Raw genomic sequence first — 15,660 nt, forward strand, 5'->3', positions numbered from 1 at the left:
TGACTTCACATTCCAAGATGTCTGGCTCTAGATGAGTGATCACATCATCATGATTATCTGGGTCGTGAAGATCTTTTTTGTACAGTTCTTCTGTGTATTCTTGCCACCTCTTCTTAATATCTTCTGCTTCTGTTAGGCCCATTCCATTTCTGTCCTTTGTCGAGCCCATCTTTGCATGAAATGTTCCCTTGGTATCTCTAATTTTCTTGAAGAGATCTCTAGTCTTTCCCATTCTGTTGTTTTCCTCTATTTCTTTGCACTGATTGCTGAAGAAGGCTTTCTTATCTCTTCTTGCTATTCTTTGGAACTCTGCATTCAGATGCTTATATCTTTCCTTTTCTCCTTTGCTTTTCACCTCTCTTCTTTTCACAGCTATTTGTAAGGCCTCCCCAGACAGCCATCTTGCTTTTTTGCATTTCTTTTCCATGTGAATAGTCTTCATCCCTGTCTCCTGTACAATGTCACAAACCTTATTCCATAGTTCATCAGGCACTCTATATATCAGATCTAGACCCTTAAATCTATTTCTCACTTCCACTATATAATCATAAGGGATTTGATTTAGGTCATACCTGAATGGTCTAGCGGTTTTCCCTACTTTCTTCAATTTAAGTGAATTTGGCAATAAGGAGTTCATGATCTGAGCCACAGTCAGCTCCTGGCGTTGTTTTTGCTGACTGAAAGAGCTTCTCCATCTTTGGCTGCAAAGAATATAATCAATCTGATTTCGGTGTTCACCATCTGGTGATGTCCATGTGTAGAGTCTTCTCTTGTGTTGTTGGAAGAGGGTGTTTGCTATGACCAGTGCATTTTCTTGGCAAAACTCTATTAGTGTTTGCCCTGCTTCATTCCACATTTCAAGGCCAAATTTGCCTGTTACTCCAGATGTTTCTTGACTTCCTACTTTTGCATTCAAGTCCCCTATAATGAAAAGGACATCTTTTTTGGGTGTTAGTTCTAAAAGATATTGTAGGTCTTCATAAGACCATTCAACTTCAGTTTCTTCAGCGTTACTGGTTGGGGCATAGACTTGGAAAACTGTGATATTGAATGGTTTGCCTTGGAGACAAACAAAGATCACGCCAAGGTAAGAGAAACCCAAGTAAGATGGTAAGTGTTGCAAGAGGGCATCAGAGGGCAGACACACTGAAACCATACTCACAGAAAACTAGTCAATCTAATCACACTAGGACCACAGCCTTGTCTAACTCTATGAAACCAAGCCATGCCTGCAGGGCAACCCAACACGGGCGGGTCATTGTGGAGAGGCCTGACAGAATGTGGTCCACTGGAGAAGGAATGGCAAGCCACTTCAGTATTCTTGCCTTGAGAACCCCATGAACAGTAGGAAAAGCCAAATGATAGGATACCAAAAGAGGAACTCCCCAGGTCATTAGGTGCCCAATATGCTATTGGAGACCAGTGGAGAAATAACGCCAGAAAGAATGAAGGGATGGAGCCAAAGCAAAAACAATACCCAGTTGTAGATGTGACTGGTGATAGAAGCAAGATCCGATGCTGTAAAGAGCAATATTGCATAGGAACCTGGAATGTCAGGTCCATGAATCAAGGCAAATTGGAAGTGGTCAAACAAGAGATGGCAAGAGTGAACGTCAGCATTCTAGGAATCAGCGAACTAAAATGGACTGTAATGGGTGAACTTAACTCAGATGACCATTACATCTACTACTGCGGGAAGGAATCCCTCAAAAGAAATGGAGTAGCTATCATGGTAAACAAAAGATTCTGAAATGCAGTACTTGGATGCAATCTCAAAAATGACAGAATTGTGGTATAATTGCTCTATAATGTTGTATTGGTTTCTGCTGTAAAAACAAAGTGAATCAGCTATGCATATGTGTTCAATCTTGCCCAACTCTTTGCAACCCTATGGTCTGCAGCCTACCAGGCTCCTTTGTCCATAGGATCTTTCAGGCAAAAATACTGGAGTCGGTTTCATCTCCTTTTCCAGGGGATCGTCCCACCCCAGGAATTGAAACTGCATCTCCTGCTTTGGCAGGTAGATCAGCTATATCTATACACATATCCCTCTTGAGCGTCCCTCCCACCCCCCTGCCACCCAATTCCTCTAGATCATTACAGAGGACAAAACTGAGCCCCCTGTGCAATACAGCAGCTTCCCACTAGCTACCTGTTTTATGCATGGTTCACTGATAGATTTTTTAAGATACTTTTCCTTTAACTAATACCTTAATTTTTGTCAATTCAAACGAACAGAAATGAACTTTCATGAATATTTTTAAAAATTAAAAGTGAAAAGAAATGGCATTTGTCAGATCTAAAAAAGAAACAAATAATACACTTATTTGTCTGTCTTATTTGTGTCAGAAAATTGACATAATTCAGATTTCAGAAGACTTAAAGGGTGCTCTCCTAATTTCACTTCTACCGAGAGATTTTTTAAAACTCTTTCATTTCCACTTCTCATAAAATAATTGATTTCTCACATGGATTGAAGTTTTAAATGTTATAAAGGACTCTATCAAGATTAAGTTAATTATTTCAATGATGAAGAACTTAGTTGCAAATTTATTCTACTTTAACTACTCCTGACTTGGATCAAAGCCAGAGAGTCATTTGAAAGGAATAATTTTATCTTCATCTAAACATTCTTAAAGGAAAGCGTGATGCTTTTACTTTATCTCATACAAAATTGCAATTGCCTCATTATAAATACGTGTCTGAGCTTAAGTACTTGCCTTGCCTCACAAAATCCCAATTATAAGGGAGAGGAAAAAGTGAGTGGCTTGAATGTTCAAAGCAAGAAACAGAACATTACTTTTAAAAGAAAAATAAGTAAAATGGTTGAGAAGTCACTATAAACTGAGCTTTGGGTTTCACAAAGATATTTTTATGAAATATTCCATGTATGAAACATTATTTTATCCCTAGGAAAAGCTTCATTTTTACAGCCTGAACACTCTGAAAATCTTGGCCTCTTTAAACTGTCTTCCATTTACATACTAAAAAAAAAAAAATCCTTTAGTGGCCAGATCTCAGTTAATTTCTAGTAATGTCAAACACCCTTCATTCCCTCACTAGCATAGAAAAGGCAAAAATCATCACTATGCCCTTTCTAGGATCCAGTCTCAAAGTACCTGCCTGCCCTCTAGGAGAGTCTACACTTCAAACCAGCATAGAAAGCATATCTGATGAAAGTAACTGATACAGAATCTGGGAGGAGAAGAAAGGTGATGCAACACAATTTTTCTCCCAAGCTCTCAGAGTGACAAGCAGATCTCAGTAGCCATTGACTGGTATCATCCTTAAAAACAGCTGGGCAGACCATTCAAGTGAGATATTATACTGACCCCTAAAAGTCATATGCAGCTAACCAAATCTATTTCTAGGAAGTGACCTCATGTTGAGTACCAATTGCACCTGCTGCCCCTGCTGTTGTTTCCCAAGTTTTCCTTTAAAAGTTTGGCATGTCCAGAGGTCAACCCATTGGTTTGATGATCTCACTGAGATTCTTTATCTTTGCCTCTTTCATTGCCCTTAGATATGATCATAGACTTCCAAATGATAGACTCCCTCCCCTTGAATGAGTCATGAAATCAGTGAGTAAAAGAGATTGAATCAAGGTGAGAAGCTAAATCTAAACCTAAGAGTCTCATTCATCTCTCCAAAATTTACATGGTATTTCAGAAAAAAAAAAGAAAACACTAAAAATGCTGAAAAATAACTTTCATTTCTAGACCAGAAAATAAGAATTGTGAAAGACACATAATAACAAAAGAAATATGAAAAGGAACTGAGGAAACCATGCAAAAGAAGATTTCCCTGAAAGTGATCAAAAGAATCAAGAATTAGCAACACTGAGGACCGTGAATATCAGTAAAGAGGAAAAATTAATAGAAAGCAGAATGATTTGCTCCAAAAAAGGGTACAGAGAACAAATTGTCAACAGAATAAAATCAATAGCATAAAAATAGCATATTGATCGCATCTAATTAAGAGTAGATCTTAGAGCATATCTTTATGATGATCATATGTAAGAAATTGGGAGATCAATAAAAGACATAAACATTTAAAACAATAATAAGCCAAAGTTCAAGATATGATTGGTTGGTATTCAAAATCTGTGTGTGTTTTGTAGGTCTTAGAGCTGCTAAAAAGACAAAATGGAGAGTAAAATATGATTGATTACAAAAGTTATAGAGTTTACAGCATAATAAAACAACAGTTGATAAGGAGAAATTGTAGTTCTCAGAAGCTGAGAGAGAACTCTTCAATAGCTTTCATAAATATAATATGTTCATCAACATCCTGTAATGAATATAATAAGTGTATTCATAGGAACATTTGTTAATACATTCTTCAGGTCAAACACTATTATTATTTTTGAAAGCATCTTCCTTGTCCTTTAATTTTCAGGTGGTTTGTTATTCTTGATTTTACGATAGTTGCTTAGAGGGAGATTCCACTGGCTTCCCTGGGAAGGTAGAGGGTAACTCTACTTAAAAGCCTCATTGGCTCTGAGGTCAGCACATCAGATCCTGTTTCGCCCCAGGCTTCCTACAGAAGACAGGAGAACCCTTTAACTGTCACCATGGATTCCTGATCTGAGATGATGTTCCCAAGAAACTAACCAGAAGAGAGGACGCCTGCAGTCTATAATAGAAACAAGGAGTATTGATGTAGACAAGAAAGAGAGAGAGAAATAGTAACACAGCAAGTGAATCCCATGGCCTCTTACCTAGAATTATTTAGACAACAGATGGGTTGTTTTTAACATTGTGGTAATATAACAAAATGTAATTGACCTTGTTATGATAAAAAATTTGCTATCAAATTATACACTGCTGCTGCTGCTGCTAAGTCGCTTCAGTCGTGTCTGACTCTGTGTGACCCCGTAGACGGCAGCCCATGAGGCTCCCCCGTCCCTAGGATTCTCCAGGCAAGGACACTGGAGTGGGTTGCTATTTCCTTCTCCAATGCATGAAAGTGAAAAGGGAAAGTGAAGTCGTTCAGTTGTGTCTGACTCTTAGCGACCCCGTGGACTGCAGCCTACCAGGTTCCTCCGTCCATGGGATTTTCCAGGCAAGAGTACTGGAGTGGGGTGCCATTGCCTTCTCCCAAATTATACACAATTTATTTACAAATAAGAGGCAAATCAGGTAAAGAAACACAATACAAACCTGCTACATTTTCCTTTGAATGCTGAAAGCTTTTATTAAAAACAAAATTAGCACAGACATAGAGAACAGACTTTTGGACACAGAGGGGAGGAGGGGGGAACAAATTGAGAGACTAGCATTGATATATATATACACTACCATGTATAAGATAAATAGCTAGCAGGAAGCTGCTGTACAGCACACGGAGCTCAGCTCAGTGCTTTGTGATGACCTGGAAGTGTGGAACTGGGGGCTGGGGAGTGGGCAGTGAGGCCCAAGAGGAACCGGAATATATGTATATATATATATATATATATATATATATATATATATATATATATATGGCTGATTGACAGTACTGTAGAGTGGAAACTAACACATTATAAAGCACATATATTCCAATGAAAACATCAAAATTAAATGATGATAACATTTTAGCTCATTGCTAGGGAGAGTCTCAATTGAGTTCAGTTCAGTCGCTCAGTCGGGTCCAACTCTTTGCAGCCCCAGGGACTGCTGCATGCCAGGCTTCCCTGTCCATCACCTGTTCCCAGAGTTTACTCAAACTCATATCCATTGAGTCAGTGATGCCATCCAACCATCTCACCCTCTGTCATCCGCTTCTCCTCTTGCCTTCAATCTTTCCCAGCATCAGGGTCTTTTCAATGAGTCAGTTCATTGAATCATGGAGTGAAAATATTGGAGTTTCAGCTTCAGCATCAGTCCTTCCAATGAATATTCAGGACTGATTTCCTTTAGGATGGACTGGTTGGATCTCCTTGCAACCAAGGGCCTCTCAAAAGTCTTCTCCAATACCACAGTTCAAAAGCATCAATTCTTTGGCAGTCAGCTTTCTTTATAGTCCAACTCTCACATCCACACATGCCTACTGGAAAAACCATAGCTTTGACTGGATAGACCTTTATTGACAAAGTAATGTCTCTGCTTTTTAACATGCTATCTAGGTTGGTCATAGCTTTTCTTCCATGGAGCAAGTGTCTTTTAATTTCATGGCTGCAGTCACCATCTGCACTGATTTTGGAGCCCCCAAAAATAAAGTCTGACACTGTCTCCACTGTTTCCCCATCTGTTTCCCATAAAGTGATTGGATCGGATGCCATTATCTTCGTTTTCTGAACGTTGAGCTTTAAGCCAACTTTTTCGCTCTCCTCTTTTCATCAAGAGGCTCTTTAGTTCATCTTTGCTTTCTGCCATAAGGGTGGTGTCATCTGCATATCTGACTTCCCTGGTGGCTCAGACAGTAAAGCATCTGCCTACGATGCGGGAGACCCAGGTTCGATCCTTGGGTCCAGGAGATACCCGGAGAAGGAAATGGCAAACCACTCCAGTACTCTTGCTTGGAAAATGCCATAGACAGAGGATCCTGGTAGTCTTATGGTCCATGGGGTCACAAAGAGTCAGACACAACTGGGCCACTTCACTCTCATCTGCATATCTGAGGTTATTGATATTTCTCCCAGCAATCTTGATTCCAGCTTGTGCCTCATCCAGCCCAGTGTTTCTCATAATGTACTCTGCATATAAGTTAAATAAGCAGGGTAACAAAATACAGCCTTGACGTACTCATTTCCTAATTTGGAACCAGTCTGTTGTCCCATGTCCAGTTCTAACTGTTGCTTCTTGACCTGTATACCGATTTCTCAGGAGGCAGGTCAGACAGGTCTTTCCCGTGTCTTTAAAATTTTTCCACAGTTTGTTATGATTGAGACCAGATATAAAAAGAGAAAAAGTAAAAGATATAGGTATATTGATATTGTTGGTTTTAATATCGATAGCTGTTTTATAGATGCCAGCTTTCTCGGTTTCTCCCTCTGATTCTATCTGCAAAGTCTTATTGATAACAAGAAGATATTTCAAAATTCTGTGTTGTCTTAATCACTTTGTCCTTTTGTTTAGTCTCTAAATCATGTCCAAGTCTTTTGCAAACCCATGGTCTTTAGCCTACCAGTCTCCTGTGTCTGTGGGTTTTCCCAGGCAAGAATAATGGAGTGAGTTGTACTTCCTTCTCCAGGGAATCTTCCCAACCCAGGGGTTGAACCCACATCTCCTGCATTGACATGTAGATTATTTATCACTGAGCCATCAGGGAAGCCACATCTTAATTGCTACATGTGGGCTTAGCTCTAATGCATGCATCTACCACACAACAAACAAGAATAATATCAGATTTATGGCACCAAGATTCATCCCAGAGCCCACGGTTTTGTGTGCTTGGAAAATGCTGGAAAATATTCTGCTCTGGGGAGGAAGGTAGGCAGGGTATCACCTGAAGGTGGGAAGTCCAATAGTTCCCGTACCAAGAGAATAGAAAGTATGGTCTGCTTGTTACTCTGCCATATGGCAAAGTCTAAGACCAGAATAGGCATACCAGGATTTTACAGGGGGGAAAAATGGGAAATGTGAAGGAAACCAGGTAAGCCTGAAGTTGTAACTTTATCCCTGAATGAAGGCAAGAGAAGTTTGTGTGGAAGTGTTCTGGAGAGTTTTAGGAATGCCCAAGGCCATTTGTGACTTTTTGAGCCAACTGTCAGTAGTCAGAGGGTCCTGTGTCTCACAGGACTGAATCTGCTAAGTGTATCTACTGTGTTCTGTCAACGTAGCCTCAGCACAGAGGGATGGATTTCAGGGGCAGCAGCCAGGGTCCTTGTCTAATTATGTTGCCAGTACTAGGAAATCTTCAGGTATCATTCTTATGGCTGATATAAGCTGAAACAATATTTGTTTTCATTATACGTTTTAAGCAATGCAACAACATCAGCCAGTCTTGTCTAATACTTATCTAGCAAGTTGGAGTCATTCAGTTCAGTTAAGTCCCTCAGTCATGTCTGACCCTTTGCGACCCCATGGACTGCAGCACGCCAGGCTTCCCTGTCCATCACCTACTCCCGGAGTTTACTCAAACTCATGTCCATTGAATCCTTGATGCCATCCAACCATCTCATCCTCTGTCATCCCCTTCTCCTACCTTCAATCTTTCCCAGCATCAGGGTCTTTTCAAATCAAATGTCAGTTTTTGCATCGGGAATCAGTTTGATTCATTATTGGGCTGTGTATACAGGAATACATTGTGCTCAGTTGTGTCTGACTCTTTGCAGCCCCACAGACAGAAGCCTGACAGGTTCCTCTTTTCATGCAATTTCCCAGGCAAGAAGACTGGAGGGGGTTGCCATTTCCTTCTCTAGGGGATCTTCCCAACCTAGGAATAGAACCAGCATCTTTTACATCTCCTGCATTGGAAGGTGGGTTCTTCACCACTAGTGCCACCTGGAAAGCCTCATATTGGGCAGTATAGAGAGATTATATATAATCTCTATTTTAAGATGATAAAAGATAGGCATAAAATTTCCACATTCAGCTTTACCCAGCTAGGAATTTAGCACATTGGGCAGAGCCACTCAGGTCTGCGGCCTATTTTTCTAACCACTGTTCTGAAAAATGCTCACCTCACTTTGGGGATATCATCTTCAGGGGATAGAAAAAAGAACCAGCCCACAGTTTCAAATTCAGAATTATCTCTATTACTATCTATTACTTCATGTCAGGACATATTTTATCTCTTAAATATTAATAATGACTCTGATTCATGAATTATAGAAATTGTTTTTCCTTAGAATATTAGAGCATTTTGAATGAAGAGGAAAAGTAGAACTGTCTTAGACACTGGAATTCAGTTAGGAACTCAGCTCAAAAACAAAAGTTCCATTTCCATCATATGGGATTGTTCCTTTCTATTTATCAGTAGATGTAAGACCTGGGAAGGGGGTGTGGACAGTTGTAGATAAAACCAACAACTTTTTAATCAAAAGTTTTAATAAGGGAGGGAGGTGGGAGGGGGTTCATGTTTGGGAACGCATGTACACCTGTGGTGGATTCATGTCAATGTATGGCAAAACCAATACAGTATTGTACAGTAAAATAAAGTAAAAATAAAAATGTAAAAAATAATAAAAAATTTAAAAAAGACAGAAGGAAATGAAAAAAAAATTTTTTAATAAAGTTATCCAATCAATTTAGTAACACCAGAAAAAAGTTTTAATAATATATGTTTTAAAATGTTTATAATATCTATTTTGAAAAGTACACAAGGAAATATTTAACTGTTGAGCTAAACATTTATGATATGATAATAAGCTACAGTCACATTTCCTCCAATGTGCTGTTCCCAGAAATAGGGACTTTGATTTGATTTTACTATGTGCTGTTTTTTGCTACATTCAAACAAATCTCAGTTCAATAAATTATTTAGTAAGCTCTGGATAACCAATCTAGTACCTCTGTACACAAAGCATTTGTAATTTAAGTAAATGTATTTTTGATAAATGAGTTCTGCATGAATGATTTATCAACTTAATGTGGAATTGCCCTACAATTGTATAGTATTAGGCCTGTTTTTCTATCTGAACCTTTTATTGCAAGCTTAGAAAATGAAGGCAAAAGTATAAGCTATTTGCAGTTGGAGGTTAGGAAAGAATTAGATCTGTGTACATTGACAGTGTGTGGCTCAAATAACAGAAAATAAAGTAAAAGGAGTAAAGATACAGAAAGTTTACTTAAATCTGTATTTATGGAAGTGATCCATGTGTGCTGAACAAAGGGGAGAAACACCATTAGATTTAACTGAGCTTGCTTAACTAAATATGGCTCTCACAACATAAACTTTTCTCTAAGGGAACACAGTCTGCTTATACTTACTCAGCTTAACATTAAGCAGAGTTGAAAAATAAAAAGACTTTGATATAGTTTGAATGGATAGAGAAAGCTATAGCTAAGAAGCACACTCAGTATATCCCCACAATCAGCTTTGGGAAGACCCAAGTGCAGGGGTTTATAACCTTTAAGGGCCCTTATTGACTCACAGGTCTCTGTGACACATGAAGCGGTGGGGTGAATTATAATGACATATCAGAAGTTCATCAGCATATATTGTGACATAATTTTAGCTTATGTCAAAGATAAACACAGTCAGACATTAGTTAAAGTGGTGAAACAGACTTTATTCAGTAACTGAGACTAGGGGAAAGAGCCAGGCTCCATTAAATTTGTGCAGGGGTGACTGGGCCTTTTAAACAGAGAGTGAGGGATGGGGTGGCAGTGACCAGGGGCTTGAGTCAGTGAAGGGAGGAATGACAAAGAGTTGCTCAGTGTAAATGCGATTCTGCTAGCTGGCAATTATCGAAGCTAGGATCCTGTCCTCCTATAGCGACTGGAAACAGAGATGCTATCCTTCCTGATGATTATATTTCAGAGGAATGATGTTCAGGTCCTTGAGAAAGATACTCCAGAGATGTAGGAGGTACATATATATCTCCAAGAAGCGGAAGTAGTGTTTGTAATTTTAAGTTGTTTTTAGTAAATGTTCTAAGTAAAGGGGATCAAGGGCCTTCTGTCAGGTGTTGCCTAGAAAGAACAGTAAATTCCACTGGCTGTCTTGAGCTTTCTCAGGCAGGTGTTTTAATGGGGGGGACTAGGGTCACCCTAGGGACATAGCTTTATGCTGCAATTTACACCTAGCTAAGGAAGGGATGAGCACAGGCCTTTTAAGGCAGCACACCAAGAGTAGTTTGGAATCCTAAATATATAACAATGCAAGCTATAAGATATATAATTATCAATTTAATTAAATATGTACTGAAAATATTATTTTTGTCTGACACTATGACAGTCATAAGGGTTACAATGGAAAACAATACAGAACTATTTCATGCACATGTTGAATTTTAATCTAATGGGTGAAACTAGCACTAAAGCAATAGTGGTATATATAATTAACAAATATTGTGCTTCCAAAAATAGAGTGCCTAGAAATACTTAAGACCGTCTATATTTTTTGCCAAAAAAAATTGAATGTGAATCTGAGAAAAACCTCTAAAACTAAATATAATACAGATGAAGAGTATGTTAAACAACACTAAGGGTATGCATTCAGAAAGGTTCAGACTGCCGGAGATTTTATAGAGCATAAAAGCTAGATCTTTTTAAAGTTGATAAATACATTATAGAGAATCAATATATTAAAAGATAGTATGCATGGACCATATCTTGACCCTGATTAAAACAAGAGAAACAAACTACATATTTGATTCTACCAAGAAAATACTGAATATTGCTAAGAATTTTAGATTTAAAGATGATTGTGTACTTTTTTAAAAAGATATAAATTAGAGATACATACTAAAATGTAGATAAGTGAAACAATATGATGTCTTGAATTTGTTTCAGAATAGTCTGTGGCTCAGGGTTAAAGATGAGTGTGAGTGAATTAAGATTGACAAGCTGACAATTGTTGATGCTGAGCGATGGGTATATTGGGGATAATTATGCAGGTCTCTTGAAACTAAAAAACTGAGTTCTACTCTAGATGGCAAATAGGATATAAAAGAAAGGGACTTGTAAGAAGAAGCTGGAACCCAGATTATATTTGCTGCACAATTCAAATTCGAATTTGCTTCCAGGCCACTGAAGTCATTCATTATTCATTGTGCAACAAATATAATCTGGGTAACATAAACATCATAATTTGAAGTGCAAAAAATATGACAAAGTGTAAGAGGAATGAAAAGGTACATCAATGTAGAGTCTACTGACATTAAAAAGATAGTAAAAGGGAATAATAGCTTGGAGCTAATAAAGCTGACATTCTATACAAAGTCAAATTTCTTAACAAAATTTGTGAAAATTTACAAATATATATTTTTAAATGGAATAAATCTATGCCTGGTAAAGAAATTAAATTCATAATTTAAAAACTTAAAACACCAATACCAACAGTAAAAACAATAAAAAAAATAAATTCCTAGGCAAGATAGATTTACAGGGAAATGTTAATGAATATTTTTAAAAGAAGAGAAAACACCTATGTTACACTTACTCTTTCTAGAATAGAGAGAGAACACTTTTCAACTTATCTTATAATGTGAAATGCCACTGAATTCAAAATCTGGCAATGTTATGAGAACAGACATTTAAAGCCAGTATCTCTAATAAACATACATGCAAAAATGCTAAAATAAATAATACCAATTAAAAACAGTCATCCTGCATTATGATAATTTTTATTCTAAATATTTAGGGTTATTTTACACCCACTCCAGTGTTCTTGCCTGGAGAATCCCAGAGACAGGGGAGCCTGGTGGGCTGCCATCTATGGGGTTGCACAGAGTCGGACACAACCGAAGCAACTTAGCAGCAGCAGCAGCAGCAGCCTCAGCAGGATTATCTTCCAATTTGAAAAATCATTCCATTTAATTAATACATTCCTAAAATTAAGGCTAACGAGTACGATACTGACCAAAAAACAAACAAACAAACAAAAAAAACAGGAGTTACTTAGAGAAATTCAGCACTCACTTATATGAAAATGTTTGATGTACTAAGAGTAGAGGAAATTTCCTTCATATTGTGAAGGAAACTACAAAGGTTCTACACAAAGCATTATATCCAATGGTACAGTATTGAGCACTTCCTCTGAGATTGAAAGCAGTATAAGGAAATAAAAGGCACAGACTTTTTTTTTTTTTTAAGTCAGTTTTGTTCACCACTGACATGACTGGAACATGGAACTGTGCCTGGCATATAGCAGATTTTCAATATTTAATTAATTAATGTTCACTCTTCACTTATCTTTGCCTTGAGGATATATAAGGAGAAAATACGGGAAAGATTTCTTTTTTCCAACAAAATACCAGATGGAATCTTAGAAGCTATTTAAGTTGCTCCAAAGTTTACTTCACAAATAAGATTAAACCCAAAGGATTACAATTAATAACCATGAGAAATGGAAGAGGTGAAAGTAAATCTAAAATATAGACTTTTCATATTCTGTGATGATTGTAACTGCATATATACATTTTTAAATAGTTTTAAAACTCCATAGCTGAGGCAGAGAACAAAATTATATCAGAAAATAGTTTTCTAAAGATGGTAGACACCAATTTTCTAGAAACCAGAAAAGAGATATGGAATCATTTCCATAATAACTGCTATTAAACTACTTCAGCATTAATATTGCTAACAAAAGGCATGTACTATATAGGAGAGTCGGCCCTTGCTAAAATTTATTTCGCTAAGACGTTGACTTAACATGATGCCGGGAGCCAGCGTGAGGAATCCCACTCGTGACAAGGTCATGTGGCAGAGGCCTTGATGGGCAAGGCGAATCAGGCCTCAGGTTTTCCCCCTGGTATTTCCTGAGCATGTACCCCCCAAAATAAGAATCTAACTGCTTTTCCACTCTTCTGACACACTCTGGAAAAAGTCAACTCAGGGCTTTAGTCTTCTGCATTTGAAAGAGATGTTTCAGCTCAACCCCCCTCTGATAACTCTCTAGCTTGCCTAACAGATTCCCCTGGACCTCTTACAGCTTGGGAATTGCTTGCAGCCCCCCAACCATGAGAGGCACAAAGCTTAAAACATCTTAAAAGATACAGAGCCTTCTCTAAAGAGCTAAAAATCATATTGATGACAGGATTTCACTGTTGACTCAATGATTGCTGCCAGACCTCCATATTCTTTATCTTTTAGGCACCTGGGAGGATGTTAATCAATGTAAACAGGATGTGGAAAAGGATATATAATAGTTTTGATGTTAGCAACACTAGACTTTCGAGTTAATTACTTTTCTTTTGTTATAATCACTGTACTCCTTTTACTTGTTATAAATTGCTGTATCTTTGTTATGTAAGAATGTAACTTTATTTAGTGTTTTCTGAGAGTGGCACCAGACTTTGAGAAGAACAACACAAATAAGTCTTCTGGTTGACAAACCCTTATCAGAAAAAAGGCTGTAAAATGTTACTTGGCCCTTTTGGCTGGAAGATGTTGTAAATCACCTAAGACTTGTATGCAGAGAGAAAAGCCTGGTTTTGATAAGAGTCTGGGCTGCTAACACTGCATAATTTTGTATTACCCATTGATCTCTATATACAATCAAAAAGGTATAAAAGGCCTTTCTAGACAATAGAGGCCAGGCAAGTCATTGGAAGGACTGGTTTCCCCGTGTCTCCTCTTTACTCTAATTTCAGGCTGAATTCCCATCTGGGGTGTGGACTGTGTCTACTTACTTGTCCCGGCTTCTAAGATCCATAAGAGAGAGAGCCCAAGGTGGGGCACTCTCCGATATTCAAACGGATGCCGGTGGCCTAACGTAGATGGTGCAAGCTCCTTGTCTGGAACTGTATTGGCTTTCCACGTAAACCAAGTTATTCAGCCTCTTTTCTCCACTTAATTTTCCTACTACACTATTTGTTCCTAATCTAATCTTATATTAATAAACAAATAAGTTTTTTCCTCGCCTACTCCATCTCCCCTTCAAATCACCCTGGATCCACTGGGGCTGGACCCCGGCAACACTCTTCCCAAGTAATATAAGAGAGACCAGAGTACAGTTTGCAGTGATGGTTGCCTGGAGCTTCAGACAAAAAATAAACTTCAGTGACTGGTAATTACTCCAACCTTCCTTGGGAAAAATCCCAAGTATAATTTCATCTTTCAGCATGATATATATGATCCAAACATATTTATGAAAACCAGTTGGTATTTCCATGTCTTTGACTTGGGGAATTATTTTTATTGCTAAACATTTCATTGCTGTTGCCTTTCACATTAATTTTGGCCATTACTCATAAGACATTTTGATTTTCACTTCTCTGTCTGCCTTGAAACAGGACATTTAGAGGCTGTTCTGCCCATGTTTTTTTTCCCTCAAGAGAAATAACTGCATAAAGAAAAGTATGAAAATGAATGGTTAATTACTGTATAGAATAGACACTCCACAAAGGCTGACTGGTCACTGGTGTCCTCCAAGTTCAGACTAAAGTGAAAGCCATTCAGTCTATATAGCCCATGGAATTTTCCAGGCCAGAATACTGGAGTGGGTAGCCTTTCCCTTCTCCAGGGGATCTTCCCAACTCAGGGATGGAATCCAGGTCTCCTGCATTGTAGGCAAATTCTGTACCAGCTGAGCCACAGGGGAAGTCCAAGTCCAGACTAAAGAATCTCCCTAAGCATGGGGGCTTGGAGTTATCATAGAACTAACTGCTATGACCTCCCTCTTGCTTACTGTAATTAGTTCTCCATTCAACAGCCAGAGTGAGTTTTAAAAAAACAAATTGGTTTTATTTGTAATAGCCAAAATCTGGAAAAAGCCCAAAGGTCCCTCAATGGGTGAATGGTTAAACAAATGTACATCTACACTATGGAATATTACACAGAGAAAAAGGGGAATACATTGTTGATAAATACAGCAAGGTAGATGAATCTCCAGATAACTATGCTAAGTGAAAAACACCAGTATAATCAAAATATCCTCCACTGTAGGGTTCCACTTGTATAGCATTCTTGAGATGACAAAATTATAGAAGTGGAAAACAGATTACTAGTTATTAGATTTTAAGGAGAGGGTGATGTCCTGTACTTTATTGTACTATGGTTCTGCAGGCTATTACCACTGGAAAAATTGAATAAAGTATTGCTTGGAATTTCTCTGTATTATTTCCTACAA

This window comes from Ovis aries, chromosome 22 (genome assembly GCF_016772045.2).
Source record: "Ovis aries strain OAR_USU_Benz2616 breed Rambouillet chromosome 22, ARS-UI_Ramb_v3.0, whole genome shotgun sequence".
Classification (NCBI taxonomy): domain Eukaryota; kingdom Metazoa; phylum Chordata; class Mammalia; order Artiodactyla; family Bovidae; genus Ovis; species Ovis aries.